This window comes from Phodopus roborovskii, unplaced genomic scaffold (genome assembly GCF_943737965.1).
Source record: "Phodopus roborovskii unplaced genomic scaffold, PHOROB, whole genome shotgun sequence".
Classification (NCBI taxonomy): domain Eukaryota; kingdom Metazoa; phylum Chordata; class Mammalia; order Rodentia; family Cricetidae; genus Phodopus; species Phodopus roborovskii.
In genome coordinates, this window is record NW_026126459.1 from 18,585,986 (window position 1) to 18,612,286 (window position 26,301).

General features: G+C 37.3%; 1 protein-coding gene across 2 annotated transcripts in view; it reads left to right on the top strand.

Moving 5' to 3' along the window:
* The window catches only part of Tmem117 (transmembrane protein 117), a 435,767-nt gene that overhangs the window by 332,129 nt on the left and 77,337 nt on the right, over positions 1 to 26,301 (top strand). The gene's annotated exons all lie outside the window — the stretch shown is intronic.

Below are 26,301 nucleotides of genomic sequence, written 5' to 3' on the forward strand. Positions count from 1 at the left end.
TGCATGTGTGTGTCTCTGTGTGTGTGTGTGTGGACTTCTGAGTGAGTGGATTTCATCTAAGACTATTGTATTTTATATCACTCTCCCCTCCTCCTTCCAACTACTATGCTCCCCTCTCCTCAAATTCAAGGCCTCTTATTAATTTTTTAAAGAAAGAATTTAAGTAAAACAATGTGTTTGGAATAGTATAGTAAGCACAAATTCTACTTAGAGTTTAAATTTTTAGCTACTTCAGCAATCATTTTTTCCCCAAGACAACATACATTTTAGACACGATGAAAATGAAAGGAAAAGAGACAGGCATCATCTTATTCTGTAGGCCTGGGATAGAGTGGGCTCCATTTCAGGTGAGGAAACAAGGGGTATGGCCTGCTTTGAGTTGAAAGGTCCCTTTGGCTGCTTCATGGAGGAATCCAAGCAGGTATTCCATTTATGTGACCATCAGTGATCCTGGTAAGAGAGGACATAAGACAGAAGCTTAGATTTAGTGTGTATAATGTAAAAAGAGACAAGTGAATCAGTTTAGCATGTGAGGGCACCTCCCCCAATTTATTCCATTGAAGAGAGATTGTTATAGATGTAAATTAACTATTTTAAGTACATGGCATTTGAGCAGCATTTAGTATAATCATAATACCAGGAAACCCAGTCTCGGCCTCATTCTAAGGCATTATCATCAAGCTAAACAATGCTCAGGGATTTTCCCCCAACACTCCTTCATCCCAGAACGCAGCCAGCAGTCTGTGCTCTGTGTGTGTGTGTGTGTGTGTGTGTGTGTGTGTGTGTGTGTGTGTGTGTCTTTACCAACTTTTTATATGCCATATTAATGATAATACACTATGTAGTCTTTAGTGGCTGGCTTCTTAGCAGATATCTTCAAAATTTGCCTTTGGATAACAGTTTTCAACAAATCAAATAGCATTGTAATACATATTCCATTGGCTGATTGAGTTTGAATTGTTCCTATTTTTTTTTTGAAGAACATTATTTATGTCTTTAATGATGCAAAAATACACATGTTGACATGACTGATACATAGTCACACATAACTTTTCTGTCATATCCACAACTCAACAGATGGGTGAATCTAGAGGGATGACCATGATTGATAAATGGAACAGACTACTCATATATTCAAAATTTGTTTCAATTTATTTCTTCTTTTATATTCTAAAAGTTGTTTGGATATTTTGATTATTTGCTAAATCACAGGAAAACCATGGTGTCCAAGGTCAGGTCATCTTTCAGCCAGTCAGTTTGGGCATGGGGCAGCTCCTGGAAGTAGAACTTTGGACAGGCTAGACTACTTTTCTGAGTTATTTGTACTTTTAACTGTAATAAATATTGCTACTTTGAACATTCATGCAAAAGATTTTGCTTGTGTGTGGCTATGTTTTATTTCTTTGGAAGTGAAATAGCTGGAAATAAAACTCATGAGCCTTGTCAACACATGAAACAGCTTTCACCTCAAAGGAAGTAAGTCAGTTTATTCTGGAGCCAAATATTACCATGGACCAGAAACAGAGAATTATATTACCCTCAAACCCTGTGTTCCAACAGGGTAACAATTTTATGAAGTTTTTATAGTAACAGAATGAAGACAATAATAAATCAAATATTTTTCAAATATATTATGATAATCATGGATTGGCATGTTACAGAAAAGTGGCTTAATCTCTGTTAAGGTCTCAGATTCTGTGACTGCATCTGCCTTTTGTCTTAGTCTAATTCTAGGTTTTACTTTCTTACTTAGTGAAAGGACTTTTAGAATCTAATCTAATTAAGTAGAAAATTGATAACCCCCTTGTTTTAAAAAGTGAGAAAGACCTAGTGAAAGGCTATGACAGTGAAGATGAATCTTATTTTATAGAATTAGATTTTTATCTTTTTCTGTTAAATCAGTGGAGGGCTGACGAAATGGCTTATCACATAAAGGGGATTGCTGCCAAGCCTGAAGACCTGAGTTCAATTTCCAGGACCCACATGGTAGAAGGAAAGAATGGACTACTACAAATTGTCCTCTGACCTTCACACACACACACACACACACACACACACACACACACACACACACACCATGACATATATTTATAATTGTAAACACACAATAATTTAGTAAAACCTCTAAATTATAATCAACCATTTAGTCAAAAGAGAGGGAAATGCTATATGGTCAATGTCACTTTGGGACAAAGCTTTTTACCCTGTTAACTTATGGTGGGTATAAACAATACTTTTTGTGCTTGTTTGTGTAGCTGAAGTGAAAAGAAAAAGATATACATAGCAGGTCAGTTTCCGCTTCTCATAAAATGAGATCACATGCACTTTGGCCATGACCATTGTAGAGTCCTCGTCTTCAAAACATTATGTACCAGGAGTACTAAAAGACCATGGTTGAGCTTTACCAAAGCAGTAGAACATGGACCATCAGAGCAACACTGAACAACAGAGCCTTTGAATAAGGCTTTTACCTTCAGAGGGATCTAGTAAGTAGGAGCTACAGCAGGTATTTTAGATAGTATTTTAAATTTTAGAGTAAATTTTAGAATATTGGGTTTTGAATCCAGATTTTGCTGCTTTGGGAGTGTGGATCTCCCACCATCTTTCAGACTGTCCTGCACAGTTTATGGGAAATATGAGGAGTCCAAGACACTGACGATTTGACCCTCACGTTTTTCCATGACTGACCCAATAAAGTTCAAACTAACCTAAGAACACATCTAACCTAGATATAGAATATGCATGAACTTGAAGTATTTATTTTTTGTTTTTGTTGCTAGTGGCATTCATTAAATGTGGGTCTCTGGCTAAGACAGCAAACGCAGAGAACCACGGTAAAATGCAATTATCATATAAACAATGTTTAACATGACAGATGGGCCAAAAGAAAGCCATTGAAATTCATCAGCCATGATTTAGATAGAACACAGTCTAAGCACCCATAAAAATCTTAGACATGGAGACAGAGGCACCATTAGAAACCTGAGAAATTTCCTGGAATTTTTAGGGATCCCAACTTAGGTCAAACCAGAATTTATGGCTTTGATACTGAAAAGAATCTTAGGACGAGTAAGAATTATAAAGCAAAGTTAGAGGTAAAGTTTTAAAGTTATTTTAGCATAAGTGGACCAGAGTAGGGGGATCTGTGCTAAAGGCCTCAGGGGCTGTGTGACCACATTCTTAGCCTTTGCTTGCATAGAAGTTAGCTACGGTCTGCTTGTACATTCACCTAACTGTTAACAAGGATATAAGGTCCCACATACCTTTCTGCTTCCCTGCTGGCCATTTGTAAACCCCACTTGATGTGATATTAAAATTCTGTACCTGTCTTAACATTGGATTGCTCATTTTTTTTTTTTTTTTTTTTTGTTCTTATAAGAGGGCCGTCTGTATTCGGAATATGAGACTCTCATTTGACAAAGAATGGCAAATATTTTCTCCCATCTTGTACATTGTAATTTCATTTTCCTTTGCCATACTTTGAAGTGCAAGACACATATGGATATCTTTTGAAGCACAAAATTTTAATTTAGATGAAATCCAATGAATCTATATTTTTATTCTTTGTATATTGCATCTCAGGAACAGCTGCCAAATTCAAGATGACAGATTTTCTTCTGAGGATTTCTTCTAAGAGATTTATAATTTCAGTGTTTATGTTTAGAGCTTTGATTAATTTTTAATTAATCATTACACACACACACACACACATATACACACAGTATGAGTTCATTTCTGATTTCATTTCTTTGCTTGTGTTTTGAAGTTGTACTAACACTGTACACTGGTACTGCTTTTCTTTCCTTAATAAGCAATGTTGCTTCCTTCTAGAAGTCAGTGGGTCAAAGACAGAGGGGTTTGTTTCTGGTACCTCAATTCTAATTACTGAATTCCATAGATATGCACATATATATGTGATGATACACATATGTGTATACATGTGCATAAAATATGTATTAGATATATGTATATGTATATTAACATGTTGTATTGTATGTGCATACCCATACAGATGTATTTATATTTACATATCTGTCCTTCTGCTGAGCATCCCTTTGATTTCCATATAAAGTTTAGGACACACTTGTCAGTTCCTTCTAATGAAACAGCTATGATTTGAGTGAGGATTATACCAAACAAGTTTATCAATTTTGAGAGTATTTCTACTTTAACTATAAATTCTTTTAATCTGTAAATATTGAATATCTTTTTTATTTATCTAAGGTCTTCCTTTAGCTTTTAATTCAATTATATTAACTTTTAAGAGTATGAGTCTTGTAAACTTTGTTAAATTTATTTTTAAATGTTTTACTCTGTTTTAAGCAACCATGTCTTTCCCAGTTGCATTCTCAGAGTGTTCATTTCCAATGTGTATAAATTCCATCATCTACCCTTTATTTTTGAGACATGTTCTCAATATATAGTCTATGGTTGCCTCATACTCTCTATGTAGGCACAGTTCCCTCACACCTGGGATCCTCCTTCCTCAGCCTCACGAATGCTGGGATTTCGATTGAGTGTCACTACAGTAGTCTCCGCCTGACTCTCAAAAGACATTTACTAGGGCGTATTTGATGTACAAAACACTAAACATATATAATGAACACAAGCTGGTAGTTGGGGGACCTGTGCTTACCTGTAAAGTCAACCACTACAGTCTCTGCCATAAGCCTTCCATTCACATCCTGCAAAGGTTTGCTCTGATCTGTCATTCATTATTTTTTTACAGAAAGCAAAGATTACATTATATATACTTTTTTGTAAGTTCTTCAGTGTTTATAGTGTACGTATTCATTATGCATGTATCCATTCATCCATCAATAGGTATCAACTATAGTGGGTGTGGGGGTGTACTTTTCTATGACATGGTGACAACTTACTTTTGGGCATGTGTTCCACACTGCTTGATAGCATGAACATTCATTCTTACTTTTTATGAGGTATGCTCTTTGATATTTTATTTTCAGGTGCTGTGTTTGCCTTTGGTTTGGTTAGGGCCAGCATTATAGGACATTTTTACTATTCTTTCAAATTTTTAAAATATTTGAGATGATCTGATATTATTTCCTTCTTTAAACTTGGTAAAAATCACCAGTGTGTCCAGTGCTTCTCTTGATCAGGAGGTTATTACTGTTGTCGTTGTTATAGACACAGTAGTATTCCTTCTAATAAATAGATACTTTCAGATTTTATATTTCTTCATGACTTAATTTTGGTGCATTCTGTGCTTAGAAATGTGCCCAAGTCATCTGGGTTAACCCACACTTACAGCTTTGTTGTTCTTATTAAAATTTATGATAGTTATCTGCAGTCTTTTGTGATTCCATATAAATTGTGGGAGTCTTACCATTAAAGTCAATACTGCCATTGGTTGGACATTTGGTAGGGAAAGCAGTGAGTGTGCAGTGTGACTTGGATCGCATAGCCATCTGATGAACTGATTTTTCTGACCCATGCATGTGGATTTAACTGTAACCTGTGCCTTCATCTTCTCCCATCAATGCTCCATAGCTCCCAGTGCACATGTTTTTCTCTTTGAATGTACATGTAACTGGTGAACATTATTTGATACCTTTGTGACAATGATTTCTGAATTATTTTTCAGAAATTTTTTTGTTATTTGTTACTGGTATCTACTATAATTTCATTGTTATCTTTAACTTTTAACTGCTTTAAAATTATATTTATTTGTGTGTGTGTGTGTGTGTGTGTGTGTGTGTGTACATGCATGTGCATATATGCTTAGGTGCCATGGTATGAGTTTGGAGATTAGATAACAACTTGCATGAGTCAGTTTTCTCCTTGTGCCATGTGGGTTCTGGGAAGGGAACTCAGGTTTCCAGGCCTGGCTACAAATACCTTTAATGTCCCCTACCCCTCTCTACCATCCCCATTGCCCCAAGTGATCTTACTGGTCAACCTTTAGAATTTTTTTAGGTTTTTTTTATGATCCTCCATGAAAAATAATCCACATGCTCTAGAAAATAGCATATATTCTTCTTTTAAAAGATGGTATATCCCATATGTCTGTTTGGCTTATTACACATTTAGAACTTTCTTGTTCTTTGTTAATCTTCTACATAGTTATTCAGTCAGGTTTTGAAGCTTCAAAGTGTTACTGTTGCTCATCTTAGATGTGTTGTTTCTTTAATTCTCTTTTGTCACATGTAAGGCTCTGTCCAAAGCATGCATATCTGTTAGTTATAACTGCTTGGTGAAGTAGCATTTCTTTGCATTGGACAGTTGGTTTCTTTGCCTTTTAGTGGGTCCCACGACTCTTTTCTCTGTAATAAAGACATTCCACCTCTGTTTTGGTTGCAATTGACAAGATATTCTTTTAGCCATCCTGTTATATTCAACCTACTTGCATCTTGGAATCTTGTAGGCCTTGTATGTTAAAGATGTTCTCTCAAAATCTGGTTTTCAGTGTGGGCACTGAATGGAGCTCTACGTAATGCAGCAACTGTGTATAATGCTGTATGCTAGCTGAGGGTTATTTGTGCTGTTGGTTTATTATCTGCATGGTTTTAGAGCTGTACTTTTCCATTACTCTCCTCTTTTGTTTCTAATAAGTTTTCATTTTGCAATGTACCATATAAATCCTCTTTTTGTATCTTGCATTGCGTTATATTATATTAAAAGTGATTATCATAGCAGTTACAATTAAAGACCTCCTAATTTAAAACAGCCATGCTTGGATTAATCCCAATTTAATTGTTTTTTCAAAGGAAGCATTAATGAGGTCGAGTTGTTCATTATTTAAGTATTATACCTTCCTTCTTGTACCTACAAACTTCTAGAACATGGTCACATAGATTTTCTTCTATGTTACCTTCAGACTTGTATTTTCACAGAATATAGTGAAGTCGGTAATTTATCTTGTGTGAAATATAGCACTTAAGTTCATTTTCTTTGGACATCCAGCAATCCCTTTATTTTATTTCACCCACGGAATTCCTGTTGTTCTTTAACGAAAAGTCAGTAAGATATTTCTGTGTGGGTATATTTGCTGGGTTTCTATTATGTTCCATTAATTACTCTTTTTGTGCACTCTTTCTCTCCAATGTATATATTGTCATGTTTACTGTGGCCTGATGTTATGAAGCACAGTTTAATGGTATCAGTTATCAGACTTCTATCAGCTCATGGTGGCAATCCTCCATTTTTACCATCTGTAAGATTTTAGAATCAGTTCATATTTACAAGGCAATTTGTTGGGATTTTGACTGAGCACGAATTGAAGCATAGATTAATTATGTTAGAACATATATCTTAGTAATATTGAATTTTCCTGCCCATGCATGGGACATTTTTCATTTATTTAGGTTTCTTATTTTTATTGTCATAGTTTTATTATTTTCTGCAAAAGATCTTTTCTTTATTTTGATTCATTAATGCTTAAGTAAGAGTATTCATCCTTTCTAGTGTCATTTGAGACATTCTGTTTTATCATCTTAAAAATTAAACTTAGTCACAAAATAAACTAAATGACATGAGAATAGAAAGGGATTTGTTAGGGTTTATAAAGGTGGAAGGACATAAGAGAGGGTTGGGGTATTAGGAATCAGAATGCACATGCACATGTATGAAACTGTCCATGAACAAAGGAAGTAAGAGTTATACAAATTAGCATTCCATTTGACACCCATACAAAGCTTTATTAGAACATGTTAAATCCCAACTAATGCATTCTTGGTGTTCATAAACATTATCCTTATCTTTTGATTTATAAATTAAGTCCTAAAGGAGACAGATTGTCCTCTGTCCTGGTAGCTTCTTCAAAGGAAGCTAAATATTTTCATAAGTCTGAGAAATATAAACATGGAAAAGTTAATTATATATAATATATAGAAGTCAAATAAAATTATGTATTTTATACACATTTACATATATGTGCATGCATACACACACACACACACACACACATACACACACACACAGATATGTTTGGGGACAGAAACAGACAGGTAGACTTATGGTTAAAGACAAAATACTTACATAATAGCTATCAAGTATTCCAAACTCATGTCAAGAAATAAACAATTATAGAAATCCACATATTTGCTACTGTTCTCAGGTAATAATTACCTTAAAATATTTCACTTAAATTAAAATTTTCTCCTTTTCTACATTTATTTGTCATTTTTATTAATACCAAGGAATAATGGCTTACTTGGTATTCTTTAGAGTTTGATCAGGTAAACATACATGATATGGCTATCTTAGTTGGGGTTTCTATTGCTGTGATAAAACACTATGACCTAAAGCAACCTGAGGTAGAGAGGATTAACTTCATCTTACAACTCTCAGCTCACATCCCATCATTGATGCTAGTCATGGCAAGAACTCAAGAGGCAGGGTAGGAATGTAGAGGCAGAAGCTGAAGAAGAGACCATGAAGGCATGGTGCTTACTGGCTTGCTCAGCCTGCTTTCAGATCTATATCTATATCTATATCTATATCTGTATCTGTATCTGTATCTGTATCTGTATCTGTATCTGTATCTGTATCTGTATCTGTATCTGTATCTGTATCTGTATCTATATCTATATCTATATCTATCTATATTTTAAATTTGAAACAAGCTTGTTTTACATGTCAATCCCAGGTCCCCTACCCTTCCATCCTCCCCTGTTCCCCCCAACAACCCCCATCTCATCCCCTTTATGATCCCCAGAGAGGTTGAGGCCTTCCATGGGGGGTTTTCAAAGTCTGTCATATCTTTTGGAGCAGGGCCCAGACCCTCCCACATGTGTCTAGGCTCTTTATGTGGAATGGGCTCCCAAAGTCCTTTCATATACTAGGGATAAATACTTATCCACTACCAGAGGCCCCATGGACTGCCCAGCCCTCCCAACTAACATCATATTCAGGGGGTCTGGGTCAGTCCTATGCTGGTTTTTTTTTTTTTTTTTTTTTTTTTTTTTTTTTTTGCTATTAGACTGAAATCTATGAGGTCCCCTTGTTCAGGTTAACAGTTTCTATGGTTTTCTCCAGCCTGGGTTTGACCACTTTCCTCATCACTACTCCCTCAAGTGTTTGGCTCAGTGTTTAGCTGTGGGTGTCTGCTTCTGCTTCCATCAGCTACTAGATGAAGGCTCTAGAATGGCTTATAAGGTAGTCATCACTCTCATTATCAGGGGAGAGCATTTAAGGTAGCCTCTCCATTATTGCTTAGATTGTTAAGGGGTCATCCTTGTAGATTTCTGGATGTTTGATTTGAGCCTGGGAAAGAATAGAGGAGAGCAAGAAAAGAGATACCATAATAGAGGGAGTCATTATAGGTTTTAAGAGAAATCTGGCTCCAGGAAATGTTCAGCCTGCTTTCTTATAGCATCCAGGGACCACCTGCCTGGGGCTGTTGCACCTGAAATGGTCTGGGCCTTCCCCTATCAAACACTAACTAAGGAAATCCAACATAGGCTTCCCAACACGCCAATATGGTAGGGATATTTTCTCAACTGATATGTCCCCTTCCCAAATCTCTGTAGCTTGTGTCAAATCCTCATAAAACTAGCCAATACAGTAGTCTAGATTACCCATTTCTGGATTTTATGCAAATCTATACATTATTTTATATTTTACTTTATTCATTCAAAATTATATTTGTCAGATATGTGTGTGTGTGTGTGTGTGTGTGTGTGTGTGTTGTTGTTGTTGTTGTTGTTGATGTACCTGTGGGCTATTTGTTTTTAATTCCTGTGTTTCTTCAAGTTAACATATTTTCACATATCATATTATTATTTTTAGATGTTTATACTGCTATGGTGGTAGAGGTTGGGGAGACTCTTGCGTACATACTTAGTGATTTCTAGACTCTACCTGGAAGTGGTTTCTAGCAGGTGTGCATCTTCCATATTTATGCTAATACCAGGCAGTTTCCAAAGTTGTCCTCACAACTTAAAAAACCTACTACTCTATTCAGACTGAGCCATGCCTCATCAGTATTTGCAATTGTCATGTTTTCTCATTATTTCAAACTGGTAGGTATGTAGGAATATTTCAGAAAGGATCAAAACAAGAATATTGTCTGTGCAAAATAAAAAAGGTTTGCAGGGTTTGAATAGTGTGGATGGCCCTATTTTTTTTTATCTTCTCTCAATATCAATGTTTTGACAATTGACCGAATTCAACAACAGAATTCCTTTAAATACCGTAAGTACTGAGAAGATTTCATATTGAAATTGAAACATCATTTTCCTTTCTTCAGTATGGCATGTTTGTAAAATAAAATAGGACAGCTTAATGCTGTTTACATCAGTTACAAGAAAGTATAAGGGCATAGTCAGGTTTCTCTTTTGTATGTTGTCTGACATGTAAACTAGGGTGTCATTGAGGTTAGTAGTATGGTAGTTTTACTCCTTTATAGCAAATGCATGTACGTGACATAAACAAAAATCCAATTATCACCAAAGGCATCAACTTAAATGCAAATGCATCCTGTCTAGTGTTATGGTGTGGGGTGACCACTCAGAACTCTTCTAGTACTTGGCTCTTCTCATTTTCATAATCCTTGACAAATCCATCAGTAGCTATTCTCAACATTAGTAATTGCTAATGAATTCTCAAAGACTTACTTTTTAATGCTATTCCTAATGTTCCCTGAGACTGTTTACCATAATTCCTATTTATTTTCTTGGTCTGTTTATTTATTTATTTTAAACAAAAACTCTTTTAACAATGACCTCCTGTCTCTCCACATCTTTGTCTTTCTTCACCCTCTGACCATTTATCAACTCTATTATTTTTACACCATTCAAATTAATTGTGCATACTGGCCCTGGATGTGTAATGGCTTTTCATTTGGTCTATTGATTCTGTAGAACATCTGTAAATCTTTTAATGATTTTTAAACTTTATGTTGTACTTTTTAATTCAAGCCACTGAAGAATCAAATATGCCTGCCAATCTAATTAAGGTGACAGCATTCAATCTTTTCAAATTGAAAGATAGTTTAATCGGGGGCAAGGTCACACAGACATATGGGCATGTGTTCTGCTCATCAGTCAATCTCCTGAATTCATGGAGAATGGCAAAAACAACAAATAGTACTGGCAACCTCGTTTACACCACACTTTCCTTCCACACTTTCATTGATGGGATAAAGGTTAAACCATTGTTTCGGTGTCTACATTTGCTTGCTTCTCTTTCCCACATGCCCAAACCTAATCAAAGACCTCTGTCTCACTGCCATTCTCACTTGGGTTTTTCTCCCAATGATCTCTAGACCTACAACTATAGAGACTCCAGAGGACTGAACTAGACCCTCTGTTCGTGAACGGTTGTGAAGCTTCGACTATAAGAGGGGCCCCTGGCAGTAAGGCCAAAATATAAACCTGCACATGATCTAGTTTGTTGGAGCCCATTCCCTACAATGGGGTGTCATGCTATCTTAATGCAGAGGAGAGGGGCCTGGCCCTGCCCCAACCTATTGTGCCAGACTATGTTGACTCCTCATGGGAGCACTTAACCGTGAGAAAGAAGGAGTGGACTGGGGTAGGAGGGAGCAGAGGGGTGGGAGGATGGTGGGAGGGAGACTGCAGTTGGGATATAAAATGAAATTTAACACATTTTGAAAAGTGGAAAATAAAAGCAATTAACTTCCCTTCACCTATCTCCACTAAAATCAACTCACTGTATTATCATGAAGTAAAAGATTTTTGATTTTATATTTATATCACAGAAACTATGATATAAACACACCATGGACTACTTTTTTTGAACTATTTCATTTTAACTAACTGGGCTTGGGTTTTACTACAAATCAATGGTACATCAAGGATGTTGTTGGAAAAGAATTATATGATTCTCCAACAAGTACATGCATTTAGGAATTGACAAATCAGCACTGACATCCACAGAAGTCTAGCTACAGTTTATTTTGAAAAGTAACTCATACAATATATAAATAGAGTGTCTCTTTTTAGGGTCAAGAGCAATAGCATTACATACATCAAGGGTTAACCTAACTGTCCCTTTTATTCCCTTTATTCTCATGTTTCCATTGTTCACATGACTTGGTTCTAAAGTTGGGCTTCTTCTGCCCACCCCATCACTTCCCTTCAGTCCTTGTCCTTATTAGTTCTGACAACAAAAGAATTTAGAGACAGTCCACAATGGGCTCACTGCCAGAAGATATCCCACAGGCCAGTTCCTGCAGCTAACTGTGAGATCTAGAATATTCAAAGAGCAGATTTAAAGTGTAGGCCCTTCAATATATTAAGCATGTGGGGTGATCTACATATGTTAAATATCTCCACTTACATATTCTATAACCTATACATACATATAATATATGTATAATTTTATTTGCCACTTAAACTAAAATGGAAATCATTTTGGTTTCAAAATTATTAATATGAATAACAACTAGCACTATAATTCTTTATTTTTATAAATTTTTCTTTCTAAATATATGAATAGTTATTCTCATGAAGTTGATTCTGGGTGATAATCTGACACTCTGGTGTGTAGATTTAACTAGGAGGAATCTCATGTCAATTTTAGGTAGTGATTTAACATGCCCAGAAGCACTGTGAGGCCAATAGCCTTTCTTGATAATTTTTAAGGGAAGACATAGATAATGACCTCACCTGTACAATTATTTATATACTTAGAGAGAAGTAGAATCTCTTTCAGGGTAATTCTGATTTTCTAATTCAATCTGAATTTCCCCATGACTAGAAGTTCCACCAAATCCTGTGCTTATATTTCATCATAGCTGAATTTAATTATCCTAAATATGAGAGCTTAGCATGTCCTTTCTATATTTGGTCTTGGAAATATTTTGAAGTAATCATTGTAGAATATCAACAATCCTAAATATCTGGAGTCATAGTACTAACAAATTATATAAAACTGCATGTTTGTTTGTTTGTTTGTTTGTTTGTTTTAAATCTGCTCATGCCAGAATTACAATACAGGCTAACTGTATCTTTGGCAGTTCCTCAGGTTCCTTACCAAACTCACGTTCATGAGGTAGACTCCAGCACCTTCAGGTTTTAGGCTGAAGCCCTATTTCCTTGCAGTCTGTCTGTTAAGTCTTGATGTGCATTCAGAAGTGGGTCTCCAGCCCCACATTTCCGCACCAGAGGCAGACAGTCCCTCCCATGTTTAATTCCTTTCCCCCTCTCTACTGCTACAGATGGATAAACACTCCTACTAAAAGGGGTATGTGATTGGGTGAGGCCCACCCACATCATCTCCCTTTTGGCTATTATAAGATCAGGGTATTAGTGATCTTAATTTAATATACAGAAATCTTTTTGCCCTGTAGGAGTGTATGACATAATCAAAAGAGAGTTATCTCATCTTCTACATAATAGGCTTTGCTCAGCTTCAAGAAGAAAATGTATAGGGTAAGAAAACATGATAGTTAACTGAGCTTTGTCCCTGTGTGAAGGACTGGGAAACCTGTTGCAGGCAATGCCAGTTTCTGAAACAACTGTTTTAACTGTATTCCATTCTCAATATTATCCGTCTCCAATACTCTACTGTGATATCTAAGTTTAGCATTAAATTCCATTTATCTTTTCAAGGCAAATTTGTTCTTATCACAAGTAAGCATCTCACTTGTAATTTGCTACAACAGTTTGTTTTGTTTTTTACTCTTCGTCAGTCTGAATTCTCTTTTGCCTCCTGGAGTGTATTCTTCCTGAGAAGCAATTATTTTTGAGTGGTATTTTACTACTTAGACAGCAATTATCAGGAATTATTTTCTACAGCACCAAATCAACCTTGTTTGGAAACTTTCAAGGCCATGTTATATACTCATAAATATCCAACCTGATTCAACTTTCTTATGTAGTCTCTACCCCTGGCATTTGTATCTAGGCAGACTTACCTACTTACAGCATAACATTGTAATTCCTATTGATTTCCTCTTTCTATCTGACATCATCTTTTATTCTGCAAAACTTCCTCTTCCAGGCACAGCATAATGCAGTGCCTCCTTGAGATCTTCCATTATTCCTCATTATAGTCAGGTACACACTGGCTAGGTCTTACTAATTATGTTGAGTCCTTTTCTAATTATGTTAGAAAGTACAGGTAGGTTTTTGTGCCGATCTATAGTTTGCCAATCATTTTCCCTTAATAAGGTAATGATCACATTAAAATTAAGACCTATTTCTGAGAAATGTGTTCCTACAAAGTGAAATGACTTGAAGTATCTGCTTTACATTCATGGATACAATGAAAACTTGAAGTATAAAATTTTTGCTTCCAATATTTGGGTTAACACTAATAAAATTCAGCTCTTTAGCTAAGTGGTTCTCAACCTGTGGGTTGTGACCCCATTTGGAGTTGACTGACCCTTTCACAGGGGTGACCTAAGATCATTAGAAAACACAGATATTTATAGTATGATTTGTAACAGTAGAAAAATTACAGTTATGAAGTAGCAATATAAACAATTTTATGTTGGGGGTCACTACAACATGACGAACTGTATTAAATGGTCACAATATTAGCAAGGTTAAAAACACTGCTTTAGCCAGTTACAGCCTAATTATTTATTTTACACTATATTATCCAAACATTTTCCTGCCTCTTAGCAGTACAGTTCCCTAGAGCAGGAGCTCAAATTAAGCATATATATATCCATCCATCCCCATGGGGAATATCTGAAACTGTATATCCAAATGTGGTGGTTTGAATGAGGATATATTTTCATGCTCAGCCCCAAGCCTTGTTTGAGAAGGATTAGAAGGTGTAATTGTAGGAGCAGGTATGTCCTTGTTGGGAGTTATGTGGGGATAGGCTTTAGGTTTCAAAAGCCCACATCAGGCCCCTCTCTCCTGCCTGCTGCCTGTGGGTCAAAATATAAAGATGTAAAGCTCTCAGGTGCTTTTTCATCACCATGCTTCTCTGCTTCCCACCATGGTGATCATGGAATAACCCTCAAAGTGTCTCTTCACAACAATAGAACAACAAATAAGATACCACAGATAGTCTATGAACTATGATGGTTCAATCTCTGACTTTTCAACCTTATGACAAAGTAAAGGTGTAGAACTTGTATTTGGAGTTTTGACTCTGAGTGGTCATATACAATAAATATTATCTCTGTGTGGTGGTATCCACAGCATGATTTCAGGGGTCAGGGGCATGAACCCATACCCTGTAGTATGATGTCCCTGCTCAGGTATGGTGATTGATAGAGCTAGATCCTAGTGTATGATTAGTCTTTCATAAGAAACAATATTTTCTGTTTGTAGTTCTTTTCTTATCATTACAGCATATGCCTGTGGTCATAGGAATGATTTTGTATGCCATGGGTATTTAAGAGAAGCCACAAAAATCACTTTATAGAAACTCCCTCACATGCATGTCTTCCTCAGGAGATATTTGAGGAGAAACAAAACTTACAATAATCCTTGGTTTTGAATCAAACAAAAACCATGGTTTTATTAAAATCACAAACTATTAGGAGAAATTCTCCTCTGACTCAGTATATAAATTCAGCCAATCTTTAAGCAAATGAGGGATGTTCTTTGTACTGTTGTTACCATTTAACAGCATCCTAAATTTGTCTTTCAGATTTTCTTACTTTTTTTCGTTTTGTTTTTTGAGGCAGTTTCTGTGTGTATCTTTGGACCGTCTTAGAACTTGCTCTATAGACCAGGCTGGCCTCTAACTCACAGAGATCCAACTGACTCTGCCTCCTGAGTGCTGGAATTAAAGGCCTACACTACCACTGCCTAGCTCCATTTTTCTTTTTTAAATCAAGTTACCAGACAGAAGATTTACTTAATAAGCTTAGTATTATCTTTCTACTCCCCATTTTTCAAAGTGAAGACTAGGTTTGGAATATCATAGTTGTTAGTCTACCTTAATCAAACAATACTGGAGACTTTATTGGCATTACCTGTCATTAATAACTATATAGCTCTATGTTTTTTATGGCTCCTATTTCTGAACTTATAAAATTTTATACCTGGGGTGAACTTTTTTTGTTCTCTCTGTTGACTTGATGGATCACTTACTGTGTAGAGTAGGTAACTCAGTAGTAAGAAGTGTTGGCCTGGTGAGTTTCGAGCTGGCCACACAGGATTAACTTGCCCATTTGGTACATCTAATGGACTTGCTTTTTGAGGCAGGGTATTTCTTATAGACAGGTTGGCTACATATTTGAGGATGACTGTGAACTCATGATCCCCCTGTTTCTACCTCCTGAGTTCTGGTATGATAAGTATACACAAGCATGCCTGGTTTATGCAGGAGTGTGGATCAAACTAGGGATTTGTGTATGCTTGGTGAATACTCTACCAGCTGTGTCAGATCCACATACCTATTTTGAGTTAATTGTGCACTGCACAGGTTTCATTATGTTCTCTGTAAATCCTGGGGGGTAGTATCATAAGTTAAAATTTCAGTGGTGTCTTCTGAAGAGTAAGAAATAAACACATTTTACCACAACTTAAATCACTGAATATACTCTTTTATCACTGGCAATGTGTGGATCATTGTTAATCAGTAGTGAATGATATTTTTGTTAGAGTTTATTGCTGTGAAGACACTGCAACCATGGCAACTCTTAAAAGGAAAGCATTTAATTGGGGCTCACTTACAGTTCAGAGGTGTTGTTCTTTACCATCATGGTGGGAAGCATGGCAGCATGCAAACAGACATTTTGCTGGAGAAGGAGCTGAGAGTTCTACATCTGAATCCATATGCAATAGGAAGGAAAAGTAAGCCACTGCACCTAGGTTGAGCTTGTGAAACCTCGAAGACCACCTCCAGTGACAGACTTCCTCTAAACAAGGTCATAATAGTGCCACTCCCTATGGACCTATGGGGGCCACTTTTGTTCCAACCACAACAAATGACAACCATTATTCTCAAGATTTTGCAGCCCGGTAACAGGCTGCTTAAACAGACAACACTGGTCATGCATAGTCAGAGGACATCAAACCATCCAAGGAATATTGCTAGGCTGTTTTGTTTGATGCTTCTTTTATTGAATTGTCAGTGTCTGTCTGGCCTTGATGGTAGGTCCTGCAGAACTTCAGTCAGCATTGATTATGTAGATCAGGATGCCAGTGCACTGTTCACACCCATCACACCTAGTGTGGCCAAATGCTGCACTGTGAGGTGACTTTTACTGAGTCCTGAGCCTTTCATAACCTTTCGAGAACAAATGTTTCTAAGTTACTTCTTCATTTCAATTTGTTCAGTGCTGTTTGAGCTCCTGCTGTTTTGGGGAAACTTAATGATGAAATGATAGATAGAAAGATAAACAATACGTGAATGTATAGTTTAATGGACATTAGAATCTAATAATTTCCTGTACAGGTTCTAGGTCCCAGTAGAGCCACAAACAATATGAGTTGACTGCATCTCCCTCCTCGGGGATCTCATCTTAATGAATGTGTTCAGAGTGTCCAATAACTGGCAGCAGCATTTATTTAATGGAAGCCATATGGAGCAGCTGCACTCTTTCATGAGGTCACTTGGCAAGCATTTGCTTCTATTCTCCCCTGGTGTTCCTGATCTCAAAAGCAGGATCTCAGAAGTTGCTCTTTCTGATGAGAAGCCCTGACTTCATCTGCTGGACTGTAGCAGTGAGCCAGCTCACCTGTTTCATGGGGACTGGTTTGATCAAGTAAATAGTGACTGGTTATCTTGTGGAAGTGTAGTAGTGGCATTAATCATTAAAACAAATGAAAAGAGTTGGCATTTTCCTATGGCCATCTGTGACTGGTGTGCTGGCACTTCACGCTTAGAGGGAACTATATGCTTGATCTGTCTCTTAGTTATACAGTAAAAAATGAGGGAGAATTGTTCCACGTAGATTGGCTTGTTCATGTTTTATAAAAACATAGAATTTATGATACTAAGTAATTTTCAATTTGTTTACTGTATTAATTTTATTTATTTAGTACTTTGAAATGTGAAACTATATTTTTATTTACATATTCTTTATTGAAATGGTAGTTAAACTTTTTATTTTAAGTAGAATATAACAGTTTATTTCTCAATGAGATGAACTATAATCTGACTTGTTTGGGTTGAATTCCAACATTTAACTAGAGTATTATAGAAAGATATAAGAGTGTTTTAATGAAGTCCCTCTGGTTAGATTCTTGACCCCCATTGCTGGGCCTCAGCTTAAGAGGCCTCAGCTGGAGAGGGCCAGGCTCCAGCTAGATCCACCTATCAACACAGAAACATCCTGAATCTCAGCCTTTGACCCCCATCGCCAGGCCTCTGCTAGAGGTGAGTCTGGGACCAATTTCTGGTGGAACCACCCCCTTCCCTGGGAACTCTCTGGATTGGCCCTGGATCTCACTCCCCATGTCCTGTCCTCATGGAGAGCACTCCTGCTGCTCTGATACACACCCACACACACACACCAAGAGCCTGCCCTCCCCCTATCCGGTGCCCTACCCTGCCCACTGTCCCACCACTCTGGTTGAGCACTGGGACAGAGGGTGGAGCCAACAATCCTGCCACCTTCCAGGAACTTCCTGGAGCTGTTCTGAGCACACTAGACCTCCCTATCCACACGGGACTACCCAGGATCCATACCTGCCTGGTCTTTGACCCCCACCGCCAGTCCTCTACCAGAGTTCTGGGCCCCACCCAGAGATCTGCCTATCCCCTCTGGCCATCCTGAGCCCCTGTGGACTGGATCCTTGACTCCCATCATCAGGCTTCTGTTAAAGAGGCCTCAGCTGGAGAGTGCCAGGCCCAGGCTAGATACACCTATCTGCATGTGAAACATCATGAGTCCCGCCTTTGAGATCTTTGACCCCCATCGCCGGTCTTCTGCAGGAGTCTAATCTTTGACTCCCATAGCCAGGCCCCTGCCTGAGAAGAGTCATCCTAGAAAGCTTGGACCACCCAGAGCTACAGACATCAAACCTCTGACCCACCTAAGCCCACCTGGGGAGTACCATATATACAGAGAGAGACCCCACCTACAACTACTGGAAGAAGCAATGGAAAGATGGCAATACAAGAAAACACCTAACAATAGAAAGACAAGCATGACACCACTAGAATCTAGGGACTCTACACCAACTAGACCTGAAAATCCCAAAGCAGATGAAGCAGAAGAGAATTATTTAAAAATTATCATCATAAATATGATAAAGGCCCTCAAAAACAATGTGAGAAAATCCTTTAAAGAAATGGAAGAAAAAACAAACAAAAAATTGGAAGAAATGAACAAATTTCTTAAAGAAAGACAAGAAAAAACAAATAGGTGAAGGAAACGGTTCAAGACTTGAAAACTGAAATAGAGACAATAAAGAAAACATAATCCAAAGGAATGCTGGAAATAGAAAAACTGGGCAAATGATTGGGAACTACAGACACAAGCATAACCAACAGAATTCAAGAGATGGAAGAGAGAATCTCAGGTGCAGAAGATAAACTAGAAGAAATAGATTCATTGACCAAAGAAAATCACAAATCCAACAAATCCTTAACACAAAACATCCAGGAAATGTGGGACACCATGAAAAGGCCAAACCTAAGAATAATAGGCATACAGGAAGGCAAAGAAGCCCAGCTCAAAGGTGCCAAAAACATATTCAACAAAATCATTGAGGAAAACTTTCCCAATCTGAAGAAGGACATGCCCATGAAAGTACAAGAAGCATACTGAATACCAAATAGACTGGACCAAAGAAAAAAAGACCCCTTGACACATAATAATCAAAACACCTAACATACAGAATAAAGAAAGAAAGAATATTAAGAACAGTGAAGGAAAAAGGACAGGTACCATATAAAGGCAAACCTATCAAAATTATACCTTATTTCTCCATGGAAACTCTCAAGGCCAGAAGGTCCTAGATAGATGTTCTATAAGTACTAAGAGTCCACGGATACCAACCAGGCTACTATACCCAGCAAAACTCTCAATTACTATAGATGGAGAAAACAAGATATTTAATGACAAAGCCAGACTTTCACAATACGTATCTACAAATCCAGCCCTACAGAAAGTTCTAGAAGGAAAACTCCAACCCAAGGAACTAGGATACAAGGTGGATTCTAAGAGATTCATCTAAGGTCCCTCACAGAAGGAGGAAGAGACAAGTTCTCCAGAGCGCATGGGGAGTGGAGGGGGGCAGTGAGTGGAGAGGGAACTTGCATAAAGAGAAGGAGAGAAGAGGAAAGTATGTGGGACTAGGAAGATTGAGTCAGGGGAGGAATAGAAGAGAGAGAGAGAGAGAGAGAGAGAGAGAGAGAGAGAGAGAACATAAAAGAGGGTGCCATCATAGGATTGAAGAGAAAACTGAACCTAAAAAATGTCCAGAGACCTACAAGACTGACTCCAACTAACAATTTGAGCAACAGTGGAAAGGCCCCTCCTGGATGGCATCATCCTACATGTGGAGTGGGGAGGATGGCAGGGGAGTGTGGTAGGGGTGCATGTGGGGTGAGAGGGAAAGAGGGAGGGGAGGGAGAAGGAAAGAAGGAGGGTAGGGAAAGGGAAAGAAGGAGGGAGGGAGAGGGAACTGGGATTGATATGTAAATAAATAAATAAAAAGGTTTTAAAAAAAAGAGGGTTTGTTTTAATCTTTTTAGGAATATGTGAATTGTGCAGCATAATCAGAAAGCAACATGATATTCCTTCCTGGATTAAATGATTACATGTTTATAATATAAATAATGGGTAATGCATGAAATACATTGAAGAATATTCATTATGTTGTATCACATGACATTGCTAGTGGACAAATATTGGCACTTTTATTTAATACAATTTATGTTAATGAGATGACCTTGTACATGCCTGTTGTGTGTGTCATCAAAATGAAACCACATAAGAATTAGCCCAGAATGACAGATCCCTTTGTGAATGATTCAAACTAAATGGCTTTTCTTCTGTCACTTGACTTCATGCTTGATTTCCAGCTGTGTGACTACTTGGTAATTCTCCCCTAAGGTGGTTATGAGGGAAAGCACACTTGAAGGTTTGTCACATTTTAAAACACCATGTTTTACTGATAATCTGGATTTATTTATGTGTGCTGTCTGCATCTAATCACCATAAATGATAGGCATTTTACCAGGCTTTAAAATGAATATGTTTCTTTTAAATTAGATTCAGTCATATTAAATTATTATAAATTTCTTCAGCTGTCTGGCTGATAAGGGGTAATTTGTGACTGGGAGAATCCTAGAGTCAGTAGACCTGAATTTTGTTGTAGTTATTTTTAAATATGTATTTATTTAATTTTGTGTGTTTGTGATGTGCACCTGTGTGTGTGTATGTCCACCTGAGTGTATGTATGTCCACAACTTATGTGATGGAGCCCAAGGAAGCTAGAAGAGATGTCAGATTCCCTTGACCTGGAGTTAAAAATGGAATGATTGTAGCCAGCCATGTGGGTGCTGGAAACTAAGCCTAGGTCCTCTGGAAAGGAAGTGGACGCTCTTAACTACAAAGACATCTCTCCAGCATTTATATCTGAACCAGTATTACTTGTCTCTGGCAGATTATGAGACACAAGCAAATGATCTAGCCTCATGGATCTTCTTTAATGTCCCCAACAAGCACTATGAATTTGCCTTCCTTTAGCATCAATGCTATGGTCCCACCACCCTGGATATGGGGACCACTGTTCAAGGAATATTCCCTTAAACCTTCTTTGTATCTTGATGGGAAGTGTCATTCTGTAAATATGTTTCTCGTATCAGCTAATGAATAAAGTACTGTTGGCCAATAGTACAGTAAGATAGGCGGGACTAGGATACTAAGAGGAGAGAAGAAGTAGGGAGGAGTCAACAATGTAGAAACTTGAGAGAACAGAGGCCCAGGCCCTCTCTCCAGTAAGATGAGGCCATGTGGAAATACTTAGGTCAATAGAAATGGGTTAATATTTAAGACAGAGATAGCCAATAAGAAATACTAGTAACAGGCTAACAGCTCTATATCTAATACAGCATCTCTGTGTTATTTGGGGCTGGCGTGGCGGTGAGCCCAGGCCAGCGGAAAAACCTCCTCATAACAGATTCTCATTCCAATTCATAAAATATTGGAAAGGTTGTCTGAAAAAACTTCAAGGAATCATATTATTAACTGCCTACCTAAAATTACATATAACGCATGTATGTCTATATGTAAACATATACATATATATTTTAAATTAAAATTTCCCACCAGAGCTGACAGTGCTCTGCCAAAGACCCAACAGGAGACATGAAAAGTTTCCTTTCAAGTTGTTGGTCATGGGAGTTCAGGAAACTCCCATGTTATAAGCTTGGTTGTCTCCCAGAGTTTGAAGGTAAGTCCCTATTGCTGAAGCAGTGTGCAGACACAGGGTCTGGAGGGTCAGAGTTAGATCTGACCTAAAAACATCCTCCCTGAGGACTAGCTTTCATGGTAACAGAAGGTACCATACAAGCTTCCAATGGAGGCAAGCAATGAATAATGCTAACTAGCTGTGATGCCTATGACCAACAACAAAGACCAGCAGAGCATAATAGCCCTAAGGATGTAGGAGTGTCAAACATACATTGTAGGCAACTGAAATTTGTCTGTTTGAACTTAAGGCCTGGTTAGGTATTGGAAACTACCTAAAGTTACGGATCTTAGAGAAAAACCTACAAATGTCACTTTCCTAAAACAGCATAGATCCTGTTTGCTAAATATTTATTCTTTTACCCAGCAGTAAGTATAGCTCTCACCATTCATCAGGAACAAAGACAATACCCAGTATTGGAGAACTAGTTAGGGAGTTTTTCACTGGGGAAGACAATTTCTTTTTTCAGCTTTCCCTAGCTGCCTGCAGTTCTTCATCTGGGATTGGGGACTCATGAGAGTTCCCTTTTCATGTTAGCAAGGAGTGGGTTCATGGGGAGAGGGTTGAGGGAGGAACAGGATGGGAGAACTGATGTAATTATATTTTAATTTCAAAAAGTAAAACAATATAAAAATAAACAAGGGGTACTAGCAACATTTGATGAAAATTACAGAAGCTAAATTTGAAGTTATGAGAGAAAGGAGAGTAACTGCTGGAGCTGATAATTATGTATGAGGTCTTTCCATTTGAATGAATGCCAGAAAGCAGAGAGGGTAGAATTGATGAGCCAGTATGTCATGCTGGCACTGGATACAGTCTGGAAGGAAAACAATCCAGATAATTGCTTAATTGCATACTCCTAAAAGAGAGAAGCCAAAGCTCCTCAAAGCCCATGGGTGAGAGTAAATATCTTTCATTTCAATCATTGATTAAACAAGACCCCAAGAATGTTGCTCTGATGGCTGGCTTCCTTGAGGCTGGATGTTTATTGTCACACGACTTGGCCTTTAACTGTTTCCTATCAGTACCTATCAGGCTCTTGGGTTTTACTCTTCAAATTTAAGCCCTGGAGTGAATTCATAGCATTATACTTGTAGTAAAAAAGAAAAGCAAGTGACTCCTAGCTATAAACATACTACAGGAAAATCATAGTCAAATGCTTCCCAAGAGACAGTGCCTTGCCCAAGTTGTAACACAGAGTGTCCTGGCTCAGCCTATAATGGAGACTTCTTGTGTTACTTCTTATTCTTTATGACCTATAAAGCCTTTGTTGTGGTTCTTGTGGGTTATCTTTTGTTTTTTAAATTATGGTTGATGATAATGGGGTGTGATATGGGAGGTATAGTTTAGTCTATATAAAGCACTGGAACCCATACTTTGTGTTCTGCTGCCAGCAGACATGTGGTGCTACTCATGTTTCTTCCTTCATGGCAGGTTCACATAAAAGTGACTTTTTAAAAAAATTAACCTTATTGAATCAGTATCTTTAAAAAGCTGATGATTTAGGTGAATTAGCAGTGTGGTAAAGCGTGTTTTACAAGAAGCAGCCCTTTGTACAGTAGCATGTTTGCATCTGAAGACATGTATTAACTCTGAGGGCTTGACTCAGTGATTGACAGGTGTATCTGTTTATCTCACACTTGGCATAGCATTGTAGATGGCATAACTAAGTAATGTGTTTTGTTTCTCATTTCCTTTGCTTTCTGCTGTCCTCTTGAGACTTATTTTTAGATACCTTTCTTTGGGCGGTAAGACATGCATATTTAATGATTGCCATTTTTATTCCTTTTGTACTATTAAAAATTAAATATCAGCCAGAATACCTCCCTTAATTTCCCTTTGGAGCAATAAAATGTTACCAGTAGCTATTTCTTGCGATGTGTAGCACTTCCTTTTGTCAAAACAGGAGTACACAACTAAGCTAGCAAAACACTCAGAAAGCCTTAATGCTAACGCATGTTAGAACATTGTGCCAATGCATGGTTCCATCAGCAGCTCACACAAGACACTTCCTCCACTTTCTCACCAGCCTTCATCTCTTGTCTTTCTGATGCTAGTCATGCTCTCAGATGTGAGGCAGTTTCTCACCTGGGTTCTCACTTGCTTTTCCCTTATGATTAGTGCTGTAGAGATTTTTTTCTTTTTATTTATTCTCATCTCACACAATACATCTCGACCACAATTTCCCCTCCCTCCTCTCTTCCCATTTACCCCTGCCCCCTGCCACCTCTCCTTTCTCCTAGATCCATTACTTATCCATTCATTTCCCTTCAGAAAAGAGTTCTCCCAGGGATGTCAATGGAACAGGGTATAAGAAGATGCAGCAAGACTGGGCACACAAGCTACTGAGTTACTCACATTCTGTGTATTGATCTTTTGCAGATATATAGTCTTCAGATATGATCTCCCATTTCACTGGTTGCCATTCCAATCTAATTTGTTACCTTAATGTGAATTTAACTTTCCAGTTTGATGTCATCATGCTTATTCTATTTTTTTTCCTATGCTTTTGGTGTCAGGACTACAAAATAGCTTTCAAAACCAACATTGAAGAGTATTTTTTTTTCCTGTTTCTTCCTAGAATTTTATGGTTTCTGGCCATATATGTGGGCTTCTAATATTTTTGAGCTAGTGTTTGTATCTAATATGAAAATGGACTGGACTAGCTTCATTCTTTGCACATGACCATCCATTTCTTTGTGTGTATTTTTTGAAGGACTTTACTGCCCATGTTATATACACCTAGTAATCCTCTCAAAACTTTGTTGACTGTGTGTGTGTGTGTGTGTGTGTGTGTGTGTGTGCACATGAGTGCACACACACACACACACACTCATTTCTAGTCTTTCCAATTTTTAAGAGTGTCTGTATATGTGTTTATATAAGAAAATATAGTGTTTCCAAACTTATTTTTCAAAAGTCCTCTGATGCCCTGGTATCTCTAATGATGTCAGTCACATGGATTTATAATTTTTTTCTATTTTACTGAACAATATTCCATCAGACTCTTTGTAGAGATTGCATTGAAAAAACAGAAACATTTTTCTAGTATACAGACATTATATATATGTATATGTATATGTATATGTACATATATATATGATCCATAGATACAAGATAACTTTGCATTCATTTGTGTCTTCATTTTTTTAGTGTACAAATATATTATTTCTTTGGTGAACTATATTTCTTGATATTTTTGTTCTGTTTGAGTCTTTTATGAGGGAAATATTTTTCTAATTATTGATCTTGTGCTGTTATTGTACAGATACACATCTGACTTTTTATGTTGATTATTTTACCCTCCAACTTCACTCACATCTTTCATGAAAGCAGAAAGTTTCTCCTGCCTTTTATTTATTTTTCTTCCAGATTCTTTCGGGCATACTTCTAGTGTTGTTGAATAGAAGTGATGATGATAGGTGTATTTGTTTTGTTCCTGTGAAGGAAAAACTGAGGTTTCTTCATTGAGAATAATGTAGGCTATGACTATGCTACATATTAGTTAATTCTGTTGATATATATTCCTCCTACAGTCATATACATCACGACTTTTTGGTCAGTGATGAGTCTCCTATACAATTATATGTGCCATACTTCCTAGGTATATAGTAAGTTCACACAAAGCCAGTTTTCACAGAATGTGACCTCATAGGTAAATATTTCATGGCTCATGGCTCATGGCTCTATACCTAATCTGTGAAGGGATATATATAATCTGTGAAGTGATTATAATCCTTCCTTCTTTGAAATTATTGTATTATATTGTTTGAATTGTCCATGTTGGTCTCTCCTTGCACCCCATGGATAGCTTCCACTTGTTTTAATGTGCGAACCTTCTACATGCTGCCAATTTACTAAGGAATATTATTGGGAATATTTATGTAGATTTTTTTATCTAACCTTAATATCCAGTAATGCTATGCATAAATTGAAATAGGAAGTTTTTCCTTCTCCCAAATTTCTAGGAATGTTTGGGAAGGGATGGCTATAATTCCTCTTAATGACTCAGTGCCATTCCTCTGTGAAGTCATCT